Source organism: Myotis yumanensis, unplaced genomic scaffold, assembly GCF_028538775.1.
Source record: "Myotis yumanensis isolate MYYU_CA2020_CCGP unplaced genomic scaffold, mMyoYum1.0.hap1 SCAF_7, whole genome shotgun sequence".
In the NCBI taxonomy this organism is placed as follows: domain Eukaryota; kingdom Metazoa; phylum Chordata; class Mammalia; order Chiroptera; family Vespertilionidae; genus Myotis; species Myotis yumanensis.
In genome coordinates this window covers 22,195,955-22,211,637 of record NW_027223758.1, presented here as the reverse complement: position 1 = coordinate 22,211,637, position 15,683 = coordinate 22,195,955, and the positions used below count along the sequence as shown (strand labels likewise).

The following is a 15,683-nucleotide window of genomic DNA, read 5'->3' as shown; positions in this document are numbered from 1 at the left end:
AAGACCCAATTACAACAGGAGGGCCCAAATAATCAACAAAAGGGTCTCTCCTAGAGCATATTGCTCAGAAGTTCAAGGAAACTGTACCAATGGGTCCCACACAACATTTACTACAATAGGCCACCCCATGAAGACTGGGAGTCATAGCACATATAGCTAATACATAGAAACAAACACCAAGAGACAACTGAAGTGGGGAGACATGAAATAACCTCCAAAGAAAAGAAGGAATCTTGAGAAAAAGACCTAAATGAGATGAAGGAAAGCAATTTACAGATACAGAGTTCAGAGGAAGGGTTATAAGGATGTTCAAGGAACTTAGTGGGAACTACATCAGCATGAAAAAAAACAAAACATAAAAACCAAGAATAAGAACCAGTCAGGCCCAGGCCAGCATGGCTAAGTAGTTGAGCGTCAACCTGTGAATCAGGAGGTCACAGTTTGATTCCCAGTCAGGGCATAGGCCTGGGGTTACCGGCTCAATCCCCAAAGGGGAGTATACAGGAGGCAGCAATCAATGATTCTCTCTCATCACTGATGTTTCCATCGCTCTCTCCCACTCCCTTCCTCTTTGAAATCAATAAAAATTTATTTTTTTAAAAACGAACCAGTCAGAAATGAAGAATACTATATCTGACATTAAGAATACACTGGAGCCCAGCCGGTGTGGCTCAGTGGTTGAGCATCAACCCATGAACCAAGAAGTCGCCAGTTCAATTTCCAGTCAGGGCACATGCCCAGGTTGTGGGCTCAATCTCCAGTAGGGGGTGTGCAGGAGGCAGTGGATTGTTGATGTTTCTCTCTTATCAATATTTCTCTCTCTCCATCCCTCTCCCTTCCTGTCTCTCTAAAAATCAATAAAAACATACTTTTAAAAAATGATACACTGGAAGGAATTAAAAGTGATAAAGGAGAGGATCAAATTAGCGACTAAACAGAAAAAAAATCAACAAGGAACCAGCAACCTTAAATGACACAATAGATCAGAAAGTCCCAACCAAGATGAACACAAAATGCCACCCACCAAGACACATCATAATTAAAACTGCAAATGTTAATGACAAAGAGAGAATCTTAAGGGCAGCAAGACAGAAATGGATAGTTACCTACAAGGGAGCTCCCATAAGGCTGTCAGCTGATTTCTCAACAGAAACACTACAGGCCAGAAGGGAAGGCATGAAGTATTCAAAGTAATGAAAAGTAAGGATCTGAAACCAAGACTACTCTGTCCATCAAGGCTATCATTCAAAATTGAATGTGAAATAATGAGCTTCCCAGACCAAAAAAAAAAGGCTAAAGGAGTTTACTACAACCAAATCAGCATTGCAAGAAATGCTAAAGCAATTGTTATAAGAAGAAGAAATAGAAAGAGAGAGGAACATAGGCATAAAGCATAAAAGCGGCAATAAATAAGTACCTATCAACAATAACCTTAAGTGTAAATGCATTAAATGCTCCAATCAAAAGACATAGGGTAGCTGAATGGATGAGAAAACTTGACCCAAATATATCCTATTCACAAGAAATCTACCTCAGAACAAAAGACTCACACAGGAAAAAAGTAAAGGAATGGAAAATTTTTTTCCAAACAAATGGAAATGAAAAAAAAAAAAAAGCTGGGTAGCAATATTTATACCTGACAAAATAGACTTCAAAACAAAGGCTATAAAAGAGACAAAGGAGCTTACTACATGATAATGGTCTCAATCCAACAAGACTATATAACCCTGGTAAACATATATGCACCCAATATAGGAGCACCTAAAGATACTTCTGTTAAAACTCCTGGAAGACTTGAAGGAAGAGATAGACAGCAAAACCGTCAGAGTAGGAGACTTAAACACTCCACTGACATCACTGGATAGAATTTCCAGACAAAAAATCAACAAGGAACCAGCGACCTTAAATGACACACTAGATCACATGGATTTAATTGATATTTACAGAACATTTCATCCCAAAGTTGCAGAATACACATTCTTCTCAAGTGTACATGGAACATTCTCAAAGATAGATTACATGTGAGGACACAAAATAAGTATTTACAAGTTCAAGACTGAAATCATACCAAGCATCTTCTCAGATTACAACGGCATGAAATTAGACATCAACTACAATAAAAAAAAAACTCAAAAACATTAGGACACACGAAGATTAAATAGCAGGTTATTAAACAATGAACAGGTAATAATGAAATCAAGGAAGAAATCAAAAATTTCCTGGAAACAAATGAAAATGAACACATAACAACCCCAAATCTATGGGATACAGCGAAAACAGTCCTGAGAGGAAAGTTCATAACATTATAGACCTACCTGAAGAAACAAGAAAAGTTCAAATAAACAATAGAAGCCTACAACTAAAAGAATTAGAAAGATAACAAGAAAAGCTCAGAGGAAGTAGAAGAAAGGAAATAATAAAGATCAGAGTGGGAATAAATGATAGAGACTAAAATAACAATAACAATATAAAAGATCAATGCAACCAAGAGCTGGTTCTTTGAAAAGATAAACAAGATTGATGAATCTTTAGCAAAACTTATCAAGAAACAAAGAGAGAGGACCCAAATAAATAAAGTCAGAAATGAAAGAGGAAAAGTAAGAACTGACAACAGAAAAATAAAAAGGATTGTAAGAAAATACTAAGAGTATCTATATGCCAACAAACTGGACAACTTGGATGAAATGGACAAATTCATGGAAACATACAATCTTCTAAAAATCAATCAGGAGTAATCAGAAAATCTGGATAGGCCAATAACAACTAATGAAATTGAAGCAGTAATCAAAAAACTCCCAGCAAACAAAAGTCCTGGACCAGATGGATTCACGGATGAGTTTTAGCAAACATTCAAAGAAAAACTAACACATATCCTCTTCAAACTATTCCAAAAAATTCAAGTGAAGAAAGGACTTGCAAGGTATTTTTACAAGGCCTGCATTATCCTAATTCCAAAACCAGATAAAAACACAACAAAGAAAATTACAGGCCAATATCCCTGATGAACACAGGTGCTAAAATCCTCAACAAAATATTAGCAAATCAGATCTAGCAATACATTAGAAAGATCATACACCATGCCCAGAAGGGATTTACTCTGGGGATGCAAGGCTGGTACAATATACCCAAATCGATAAATCTGATACATCACATAAATAAAATGAAAGATGAAAATCACATGATCATATCAATAGATGCAGAAAAAGCATTTAACAAAATTCAGCACCCAATTTTTTTCTAATTCTCACGTAATGATTGTGGATATTTTTTCCTTTTTTTTTTTTTTTTTTTTTTTTTAGAGAGTGGAAGGGCATGGAGAGGGAAGAGAGAGGGAGAAAAACACCGATGTGAAACACATTGATTGGTTGCCTCCCCCAGACACCCTGACCTGGGGCAGCGATCGAACCTGCAACCCAGGTACATGCCCATGACCAGGAATCGAACCCAACACCCTTTGTTGCACAGGTCAGCGTTCTAACCACTGAGCTATGTGGGCCAGGGCTCCAGCACCCAATTTTTAATAAAAAATCTCAGCAAAGTGGAAATAGTGGGAACATATTTCACATAATAAAGGCCATATATGACAACCTGCAACCAACATCATACTCAATGGGCAAAAAATAAAAGTGTTTCCCTTAAGAACTGGAACAAGACAGGGTTGTCCACTTTCACCATCTTTATTCAAGACAGTACTGGAAGTCCAAGCCACAGTGATCAGACAAGAACAAAAAATAAAAGGCATCCAAATTGGAAAGGAAGAAGTAAAACTCGCATTATTGGCAGGTGAAATAATATTATATATAGAAAACCCTAAAGATTGCACCAAAAAACTATTAGATTTAATAAATGAATTCGGCAAAGTAGCAAGATACAAAATTAACATCCAGAAATCAATGGCATTATTATACTCCAATAATGCACTCTCAGAAAGAGAAACTAAAAAAAAAAAAAAAAAAAACACCATTTACCATCACAACAACAAAAAAAAAGATACCTAGGAATAAAATTAAGCAATAAGGTAAAAGACCTGCACTTGGAAAACTACACTACATTAAAATAAGAAATAAAAATACAAACAAGTGGAAGCATATACTGTGTTCATGGATTCAAAGAATTAACATCATTAAAATGTCCATACTATCCAAAGCAATCTATATTAAATGCAATCTCTATTAAATTAGATTCAACACAACCCCTATTAAAATACCATCAGCATATTTCACAGATCTAGAATAAATATTCCAAAAATATACATGGAATAAAATAAGATCCCGAACAGATGCAGCAATCTTGCAAAAGAAGAATAAAATCAGAGGGATCACAATCAAGGATATCAAACTAAACTACAAAGCCATTGTAATCAAAACAGCCCGGTTAGTGGCATAAGAATAGGTATATAGTAGATCAATGGAACAGAATAGAGATCCCAAAAAATGACCTACACCATTATGGCCAATTAATATTTGACAAGTGACACAAGAACATACAATGGAGTAAAGACAGTCTCTTCAATAAATGGTGTTGGGGAAACTGGACAGGTACATGCAAAAATATGAAACTAGACCACCAACCTACACCATACACAATAAAAAAATCAAAATGGATAAAAGACTTAAATGTAAGTTGCAAAACCATAAAAATCCTAGAAGAAAACATAGGCAGTTAAATCTCAGACATCTCACGTAGCAGAATTTCCACAGATACATCTCCTAGGACAACAAAAAAGAAGAAAAATAAATAAACAAATGGGACCACATCAAACTAAAAAGCTGCTGCACAGCAAAAGAAACCAGCATTAAAATGAAAAGGGAACCCACTGTATGAGAGAACATATTAACCAATGATACATCTCATAAGGAGTTAATTCCAAAATATATCAAGAACTCATACAACTCAACAAAAGGAACATAAACAATCCAGTTAAAAAATAGGCAAAGGACCTGAATAGACACTTCTCCAAAAAGAACATACAGATTGCCAAGAGACATATGAAAAAAATGCTCAACATCACTAATCATCAGAGAGATAAAAATGAAAATGAGGTATCACCTAACACCTGTCAGAATGGCTACCATCAATAAATCAACAAACAAGTGCTAGTGAGGATGAGGAGAAAGGGAACCCTCGTGCACTGCTGGTGGGAATGCAGACTGGTGCAGCCACTGTGAAAAACAGTATGGAGTTTCCTCAAAAAATTAAAAATGGAACTGCTGTTTGATGCAGTTATCCCACTTCTGGGAATATAAAAAAATACATGCATCCCCATGTTCATAGCAGCCTTACTTACTCTAGCTGAGATCTGCAAACAGCCCAAGTGCCCATCTACCTATATAATAAAAGGGTAATATGCAAATTGAGCTTAACAGCGGGAACGACCAGGAATAACCGGTCGCTACGATGCGCACTGACCACCAGGGGGCAGATGCTCAACACAGGAGCTGCCCCCTGGTGGTCAGTGCACTTCCACAGGGGGAGCCCCGCTCAGCCAGAATCCAGCTCATGGCTGGCCAGCACAGCGGCAGTGGCGGGAGCCTCTCCCACTTCCGTGGCAACGCTGAAGATGTCCAACTAAAGGCTTCGGCCCATTGCCCCCAGGGAGAGGGCCTAAGCCGTTAGTCGGACATCCCCCAAGGGCTCCTGGGCTGCCAGAGGGATGATTGACTGACAGCTTAGGTCTGATCCCCCAGGGAGCAGGCCTAAGCCAGCAGGTGGACATCCCCCGAGGGGTCCCGGACTGCAAGAGGGCACAGGCTGGGCTGAGGGACTCACCCCCCTCCAATGAGTGCACGAATTTTTGTGCACCGCGTCTCTAGTCAGTAAATAAGTGGATAAAAAAGCTATGGTACATTTACACCATGGAATATTATGTGGCTGTATAAAAGAAGGATCTCTTACCCTCTGTGACAGCATGGATGAACGTGGAGATTGTTATGCTAAGCGAAATAAGCAAGTAAGGGTGAGACAAATATCACATGACTTCACTTATATGTGGAATCTAATGAACAAAATAAACTGACAAACAGAATAGGTCCAGAGACCTGGCTGCATGGAACAGACCCGGCAGATCTCAGAGGGAAGGGGGTAGGAGTGAGGTTAGGGAGAGATTAACCAAAGAACTTATATGCATATATGCATAGCCCATGAACACAGACAATAGTGTGATGAAGGCCTGGTGTGGGGTGGGGCCTGGGTAGAGGGGGTCAAAGTAAAGAAAATGGGGGACATCTGGAATACTGACAATATAAATTTTTTTTTAAAGTGATTTAGTTGCTTAGCCCAAAAAAGCAGTGTATGCAAAGTGTAGTCTGTATACTAGGGTTTGTTACCAGTCTGAAATAAATTATTTTATTAATATATTAATTGCTTTATATGTACATTTTCAATATATAATGTACAGCTTTGAATTTCTTTTCTATTTCCTCATGATTTTTATACTTATATTTTTGATACAATTTTATCTACTAAATCTAATAAAAACTTGAGCTTTTATTTATATCTTTCATTCACATTTCCATATTTCAGTTTTGTTTGGGGTTTGCTTTTTGGTTTTGTATTTTATAAAAGAAATGGTCCCAAATGAACTGAACATTTTTTAAGCTGGTCCTTTACACCAGAGATAGCCTGAGAAGCTCTGCAATATTGTATTTTAACTTGCTTTAATTCTTCGTTAAAGAGTCCATTTAAATTTTATCATATGACATTTTATTTAAAGGACAAATGGTACATGCTTTTATATTAAAATGTTTACATATATTCATAAACACAGAGAAAATTTTTATTTTACAAAAGAGTGCTGAGCTGATTAAATAAACAGTGAATTTAAATGCCTGTTTTTGTTTTTGCTTTGTGGTGGTGCCTGTCTTTCTAAGGATGGATTTTCTTTCAAAGACTTCACAAGGATCTCCTCAATTATCTTTACTGACTCTGGTTATTTCTCTGAGATAGATTTCTATTTATTCATGTGTCAGTTGAATTTAAATGATCATGGTTCATCTGCCAGCCTATACAGGCCATCAAGTCTGACCTAGCCATGAAATGAGCTTGGGCCAACTTATCCCCACAAAAACAGGTTGAGTAAAAACTCAGGCTTTGGAAAACTAAAAGCTTCAGTTAAAACACAAACACATCCAAGTAGTATGGGTTATTAATCTTCAAGCTACTCTGTCATCAGATGCATTTTTTCATAAATAAAAAATTAGAACATCAACATTTTATAATGAGTAAAGTTTGCAGTAATAGGCTTTTTAACATACATCTATGAAAGATTTTAAAACATTGCTTCTCAAGCTTGTCTGAAAAAATTAAAATGTAGAAGATGAATTAATGTTATTTCCTGAGCAACCTACCATCCCTCAGAGATTCTCTGAAATATATTTATTTTGCAAACCATGTCATCTCAATAAACTCCTCCAAAAATGCTGGCCTCAAAGTTCTGCTGGACTGGGAAAATAACTCAAGGATACAGGCTATCCAGCACACAACTCTGGCCTTCAGCTCACAATGCTTACTGGAATGTTTTTAATTCAATTAGAAATGAAGCAACTTCTACTCCAACATCAGTTTTTGTTTAACTCAAAACCCATTAAAGGTCTGACCTACCTAATAAATAAAGAGTTCCAACAAATGACTAAAAAAAGACAAAAAAAGGGCTAATGGGCAACTGCCAATTAACAGAAAATTACACAACAGTTTAAAAAGATCAAAAGATACTAAAACTCACTCAAAAGAAAGATGCATAATAAAACTACACTGAAATACCATTTTTTTTAACTTGGATTGGCAAATATCAAAAAGTAAGATAACATCTTTGTTTTGAGGGTATGAGAAACAGGAGTTTTCACACATTACTAGTAGGAGCATCCTACATAGTAAAAGTCTAATATGCAAATTGTCTCCTCGGGCGGTCATTCTACCAGGAATTTGACCGAGAGACCAAGAGTTCAACCACTCACTATGACATGCGCTGACCACCTGGGGGTGGCCCAGAACATGGCAGGCATCGGCGACGCGATGTTGGCAGCGGGTGGCAATGGAGGCACTGCCGGCCCCAATGGGCCCCGATGAGAGTGGGATTGCAGCAGGATGGTGGAGCAGGTGAGTGGGCGGCACCAGGCCAAGGCAGTTGTGAGTCGGGGCCCAATCACCCCGCCAATCGCCCTGCAGACAGCAACCAGCTGAGGCAGCGGTGGGGGCGGGGCCACCACCCAGCTCCCAGGCGCTGAGGGAGCCAGGCGGGGGACTCAGCTCCGATCAATCACCCCACAGGCGGAATGGTGGAGCAGGTGAGGGGGCAGTGCCAGGCCAAGGCGGGGTGCCAGGCAGGGCTGCAGAGCTGCAGGGCTGCAAGGATGGGGGCGCGAGCTGGGACCCGATCTCTGCAGGTCACCCCAAGGGACCCCATTCGTGCACGAATTCGTGCACCAGGCCTCTAGTAAAATAATACAACTTGCCCTAGCCAGTTTGGCTTAGTGAATAGAGCATCGGCCTGCCAACTAAAGAGTCCCGGGTTCTATTTCAGTAAAGGGCACATGCCCAGATTGTGGGCTCGATCCCCAGTGGGGGGCATGCAGGAGGAGGCTGATCAATGATTCTCTCTCATCATTGATGTTTTTATCTCTCTCTCCCTCTCCCTTCCTCTCTGAAATCAATTAAAAAAAAATTTAAGAAAAAATTAATAAATAAAATAAAATAATACAACTCAACAAGGACAATTTGGCAAAACTGAACAAAATTACAAGTGCATACTGAAAGACTATCTATAATAGGAAAGACATAAACCAACAACATGTCTCAGTGGAAGTGGTTAAAAATAAAAGCAACCATTGGAAAAAATCAGAATTTTCTTAACCCTTTGAGTGCCAACCAATATCCTAGGAACTATGCTAAAATTGCCAAGGCATTTTTGCTGATTTTACAGTTTAGGAAAAAAATTATAAATCGCAAGTAAATGAAGTTACATATTCAAAAACTTAAGGAAACCTTTACTACATTTGTTTTCATCTTTGACATATATCCTAGTACCTGTAAAATATTAGGCAGATAAATGCCAGTGGTCAATTTTAGAACTACAAACATTCAGTAATCTGCACTTAGGTGCCATCTGTCAATAAAGAATGAACTACTAGCATCTAATAGTGACACTGCAGGAGAGCGTGATAGCGCTCCCGGCACTCTAGGGGTTAATATATAAATATGGAATGACAGATCTTGAAGATATTTTGGTAAGTAAAAAAAACAAAACCTAGTACAGAATTATATGCCGTACCATACTCTGAGGAAGGGGAGAAAAAATAATATGGCCGTATATATATATATATATATATAATACACACACACACACACACACACACACACAGTATAAATCTGAAAGAATATACCAAAAAATAGTATAATAGTATTTATCAGTAGATTTGGATGACTGATCGACAGAGGTAATACAAAAATGCTACTGTTCATCATTTCGTACCTTTCAATTTTAAACAATCTGAATATATTAAAGAAAATTTTTTTATTTATTTATAGGAACACAAGGTAACTAAGTCCAAGTTCAAAAATAGGACGAGCCTATGAGATACCACTAAAAACTGCAGTAAGAGGGAAAACTCCTCAACATTTTTCCTACATAGGGAACAAAAAGATAAAAACATGGCCAACCAACAATACTACTGGCCCAATAGGTCTTTTTTGGTTTTGTTTCTCTGGATCTTGAACTTTTGGGGCCCATACAAACTACAGTGTTATAGGTAATTCAAATTAAAAATAAATCACAGTATTTGGTCTCTACAGTTAAGACTAAAGAGTAAATATTAAATCATGACCATATATTAACATCAAATATCCCTGTGACGTTTTTATCATATTTGTAGTCATTATTAACAAATCACTATTTAAAACTGATGAAGCATACATCAATATAGTCACAAGAAAAATATCAAACAATTCCGCAAACTTTTTAGGTAACAACCCATCACAAAAGGTTTCCACTGTAAGGAGATGCATAAACATGTTACAGTTTCATAGGACAAAAAGACAAACAATTTTATAGACCCATTTTATCATGCCTTTATTTCTGAATATGTCTGAATATAGACATTTTGCAACTTCCTACCAATGATATTAAAATTAGTTTTATTATTTCTAAAAAACACTGGTAATTTGCCCATCCTCTGCAACAGTTGCTTGAAAAGTTAAACATAAAGTTAGCGTATGACCCAGCAATTCTACTCCTAGGTATAGACCCAAGAGAACTGAAAACATATCCACACAAAATCTTGTACATGGATGTTTAGAGCAGAATTATTCATAAAAAGCAAAAAGTGAAAACAACTCAAATGTCCATGAACTGATAATTAAAAATGATATATTCATACAATGGAACATTATTCAGCCATTAAAAGGAATGAAGTGTTGATACATACTATGGCATTATGAACTTTGAAAACAATTTAAAAAATCAGACACAAAAGGCCACATGTTGTATGTTTTCATTTACATGAAATGTCTACCTTAGGCAAATATAAAGAGACAGTAAGTAGATTAGTGGTTGCCTGGAACTGGAAGGATGGAGTGGATTAGGGAAGCACTGCTAACACGGGCACGGTTTCCCTTGGGGGCAATAAACTGTTCCAAAATTGATTGTGGTAGTGGCTGCACAGTTCTAAATATTCTAAATACCACTGAATTATACACTCTAAGTGGGTAAATTATATGATAAATAAATCCTATCTTAATAAAGCTGTTTGGGAACAAAGAAAAACTTCTTGCTTCCCATAATTTATTTCCTTATCCATAAGATGTATATTTTCCAAATTACCAAACCTCATAGCCTTTTTTTCTTAATCCTCTGCTTGTAACCTCTGATTCTCTAGATACCCTGCTCTTCTTGGCAAGCACACCCATCTACTGTGCTAGCTAGCTCTTCAAGGCCCCCTGATGCCTCCCAACTTTGTCCTCTCACATGACTGGCAGATGGCCCTATTCTCAAATGTCTCCTTCAGCAATTTTATCCACCACCAACCTTTCAAACTATTCTCTTAGTAAACCAGATGATTCCTAACTCTTTATCTTCTGTCTCTTGAGCTCTAGCCACAAGTCTGGATAGTTCAACCTGGATCATCCGCACTCTTAGCCTGCCCTAAAAAAATTCATCTCTCCCCAGAAATCTAGGTCTTTCCACATTACTCCTTATTTTTCTTAATAGCACCATCCTTTTCTAACTCAACTTGAAGTCATCTTCAACTGCACCCAGGTTCCAAATCCTGATTTCTCCCTCAAGCATTTAACTTTCCTTACTGCCTTGACCCCTTGTTCAGCTCACAGACCTCTTAGCATAAATATTACAAAAAGCATTTTAACTTTTCTCAAGTCCAGGCTATCATAAAACATCCATCCACAAAAAGCTGCCAAAATAAATCTCATAAAGAACAGTTCCAATAAAAACAAATAGCATGCCAAAAGACATGAGCAGACAATACATAAAAGAGGAAATATAAACTGGATCCCAATATTAAGGAAAGAATGGTCAAAGAAAGACAAACAAAAATGAAGTATTTCTAACTAGCACTGTAACTGCCACCATAAACTGATGTAACCATTTTTAAAAAGCATTTGTCAGTATCAAGAACCTTAAAATGTATGATTTGTATATACTATCTTTCCAGAGATACTCTATGCTTAAACTAAACATGCACAAGTAACAGTACCATGGATACCTCTAAGGAGAACTGGGAGGTTGAGGGGAAAGGATAAAAGGGAAACTTGATTTTTTTACTAATAACCTTTTGTATTTGAACGTTTTTTTTTAACTAGGTACTCTACTACAAAGAGAATATGTAATTAGCCATCTCTGAGACCACGATGAATGTAATTAACCTGATTATCAAGGCCAGGAGAGAAACTCAGAATAAAACATTGTTTTTGCTCCAGGGACATTCATGGCATTGATTTAAGGTCTAAATTTTGACCCCATTTCTCTCAAAGATTGTTTTATTTTCCTACTGCATGTGATGACACTGTTTTTTTCCCTTTAACCCATTTAGAAAACTACCACATGTTCTGTTTGCCCCTCATGTTGAAGTTTTTGCTCTAGATTTACTTAGTGACTTTTAGAAGCAGTTGAAAGAGGAAACTGTGAAATCCATCTTACAGAAAAAAGCTTTTACAGAAATCCAGCCCTGAAGCTATAGCTGAATAAAGAAACGTTTTGTTGCTCTTACCATCATGATGACACTAAAGGTTTAATGCCCCATTAAGTAAGCTCCAAAGCCTACTTATTTCATCTTTGACACAGTAATTCCACTTCTGAGAACACTTTCTACCAAAATAACTTCAAATACAGAAAATGTTTTATGCCTTTAATGTTGTATTTAACACAGGATAATTAAAAGAGAAAAGAGAGAGAGAGAAAGAGAGAGAGAGAGAGAGAGAGAGAAATGCCCAGCATAGAGAAATGCCTAAAATAAGAATAACCTATATATTATGGTCAGTTGGTTTTTGACAAGGGTGCCAGGGCCATTCAATGGGGAAAGGACAGAGTATCCAATAAATTGTGCTGGGATAATTGGACAGCTACATGCAAAAGGATGAATTTGTATGCCTACCTCACACCATATATAGACCTTAACTCTACATATATCAAGACCTAAATGCAAGAGGTAAAACTATAAAACTCTTAGGTGAAAAAAGAGGTAAGTCTTCATGACCTTAAATTTGGCAATGGTTTCAGATATGACACCAAAAGCACAAGCAACCAAAAAACTATAAAGTGAACTTCACCAAAATTTTAAACTTTTGTACTTCAAGGACACCATTCAAGAAAGTGAAAAGAAACTCCAAAAAATGGAGAAAATGGGGGGTGGAGGGGGATATTACAAATTGTGTATGTGATAAGGGACTTACCTGGACTATGTAAAGAACTCATAAAACTTTAAAATAAGTTTTTAAAAATTTCATTTTAAAAAGGGCAAAGTAATTAAACTGACATTTCTCCAAAGATTTACAAAAGGCCAAGAAGGGAAAAGATGCTCAACATTTTCAGCCATCCAGAAAATGCAAATCAAAACCACAATGACATACCATTTCACAACCAATGGCAGCAATCAAAAAGACAGGTAAGTATTAACAATGATATAGAGAAATCTGAACCCTCATATCCTGCTGGTGCAGGCCACTTTGGAAAACATATGGCAGTTCCTCAAAAAGAATTACTGTATGACCCAGAAATTGTTTCTAGGTATACACCCAAGAGAACTGAAAACATTCGTCCACACAAAAGCTCGTGCATGGATGTTTATAAAGCAAAAGTATTCATATAGTCAAAAAGTGGAAACAGCCCATATGTCCAAAATGCAGCATATTCATATAATGGAATATTATTCGGCCATAAAAAGGAATGTAGTAATAATACATAGCATATGGATTAACCTTGAAAACATTAAGGTTAGTGAAAGAAGCCAGACACAAAAGGACACATAGTATATGGTTCCATTTACATGAAATATCCAGAATAGAAAAATCCACAGACACAAAAAGTAGACTAATGGATGCCAGGGACTGAAGAAGCAAGAGGAGTGTCTATAATAGGTACAAAGTTTCTTTTGGAGGCAATACAAATATTCTGGAATTAGATAGTGGTGATGAGTGCTTGAAAAATCAAATTTACAATTTAAAAGAATGGATGTTATGGTATGTGAATTGTATCTCAGAAAAAAAACACATCTATCCATATCATGGATGCAATGTACAAAAATTAGGCTTCCTAGTTACAAAGTCCTTCCTAGGAATCAATCTAGGAGACTAATTGCACCCTGGATACCAAAATCCAAGGATGCTAAATCCTTTACAATGTAGCTTTTTTTTCCGCCCCCAAATATTTTCGATCTGTGGTTGGTTGAATCTGCATGGATCCGTGGACACATAGGGCCAACAGCAATCCTATTTTATATACATACACTATGATCATAAGTAGATTAAGAATATGCTATGGAAATTACAAAGAATGATTTTTTTTAAAAAAAAGCTGGGTTGGTGGAACTATAGGTGATCTCTTAAAATAGTTCTGCATCTCCCAGATTTTCTTTAATAGCCATGCACCGTTCCTTAGAAGTGGAGGGGAAAAGCTTTATTTAAAACCAGCAAAAAAAAAAAAAAAAAAGGAAATTATTAAACTCTTGGGCGTAAAAAAATTCCTTAGCTGACTATTGAAGGATTTCGGTCACATGGTCCCCAAAATACCTTTCATTCCCTCCCCTAGAGGCCAGTCCAGTTGCACTCCCTCCTTCGGGAAGCACGATGCCCTCTCCTTCCAGGGCACCTCCAGCTCCAGCTCTCCACCCTCCTCTCCAAAAGCCGCTCCTCCTTCTTCTCGGTCCTCTCCCGGTCCTCTTCCTCCGACTGAGCAGGAACCGCTAACGTCCTGCGGACCCCACCGGGCCTCGATTACACGCGGGGCGACAGCGCGCACCCCCGGGTCTCCCGCGAGCCTCAGACTTGGAGAAACCCACAGCCGAAGACTGCCGAGTGGGCGGAGGACAGTGAGGACCCCCCCCCCCCCCACACACACACACACACACGCCCTTCCCCGGCGAGGGAATGCGGCCGCCACGCTGGAGCCACGGCTGGGAACGGGGGGGCCGGCGCGGGCCCCACGCGCGACCGCGGGAACGAAGAGCGTCCCGGGTCCGCTCCGTCACCCCCGCCCAGGCCAGGGGCATCCTGCGCACCGCCCCCTCCCGGCCCTGGAGGGGAGGGTCCCGGCGAGCGCACGGGTCGGGGCGAGGAAACGGCGCGGCAGCGGCGGCCGCGCGGACAGCGTGACAAGAAGGACACTCACCCGCATCAGCCCGGAGCCTCACAGCACCGGAAGTAGTCACCAGCCCGTTGCCACGGTGAGGAAGCGGGGCTGACGTCCAGCCCTCCCATTGGCGCGGAGCGTGATCACGTGGCCGGAAGCATACGCTCCCGCGCGGCGCTAACTCCACCCTCTGCTCCCGCGCCTTGCACCTGGCCAGCGAGGTGCCCGTGGGGACCGCACCTGGGACCTCCTTGGGTCCTGAGTGGCGCCATTGCCTGTATCTCTTCAGCCCACCCCTTAATGAGCCGGCAGGATGTGACTGCATCTGATCCGAGTGGTTGGATGACTAGCGATGTGAGAGGAAACTATAAGTAGCCACCATTTAGAGACCTGTCCCTTAGGAGCTTAATTTTATTAAATTCTTGCAATATACAGTAGGGGAAACTGGGGTTCTCCCTGGGTTGCATGTGGGGGGTGGGGACCAGCCTTGCCCTGGAGAGAATGAAAGTGTGGGTGGCCTTTCTTTGACCATCTAGTAACAATGTAATCCCTTTAATGTTTCCTTGTAACCATTAACAAGAACCCTGTATAACTGCTTGTAAACCTGCCTTGGAAAGCAGATTGAAAGGAATAAAGCAGTTCTCCAGGTATGGTCCCCAGACCAGCAACATCAGCATATCCTGGGCTCAAATTCTGAAGCCTCTCTTCAGACTTACTAAATCAGAAACTTTGGGTTTGAGACCCAACAATGTGTTGTGTTTTTTAGTTTGCTGTTGTTACTAGTAATCCTCACCGGAGGAGTTTTTCCCATTGATTTTAGATAGAGAGGAAGGAAGGGGAAGAGAGAAACATTGATGTGAGAGAGACACCTGGATCAGTTGCCTCCCACATG

General features: G+C 39.1%; 1 protein-coding gene across 5 annotated transcripts in view; it reads right to left on the bottom strand.

The window, feature by feature from the left end:
- The window catches only part of TASP1 (taspase 1), a 238,736-nt gene extending 223,883 nt beyond the window's left edge, over positions 1-14,853 (bottom strand). For 4 of the 5 annotated variants that reach the window (XR_011472108.1, XM_070419896.1, XM_070419898.1 and 1 more), the window contains exon 1: positions 14,831-14,853. The gene's annotated coding sequence lies outside the window, so the exon portion shown is untranslated. Of the gene's footprint in view, positions 1-14,232; positions 14,408-14,830 lie in introns of those variants that run through there. The other variant, XM_070419897.1, reaches the window with a different exon arrangement.
- Positions 14,854-15,683: the final 830 nt, after the last annotated feature.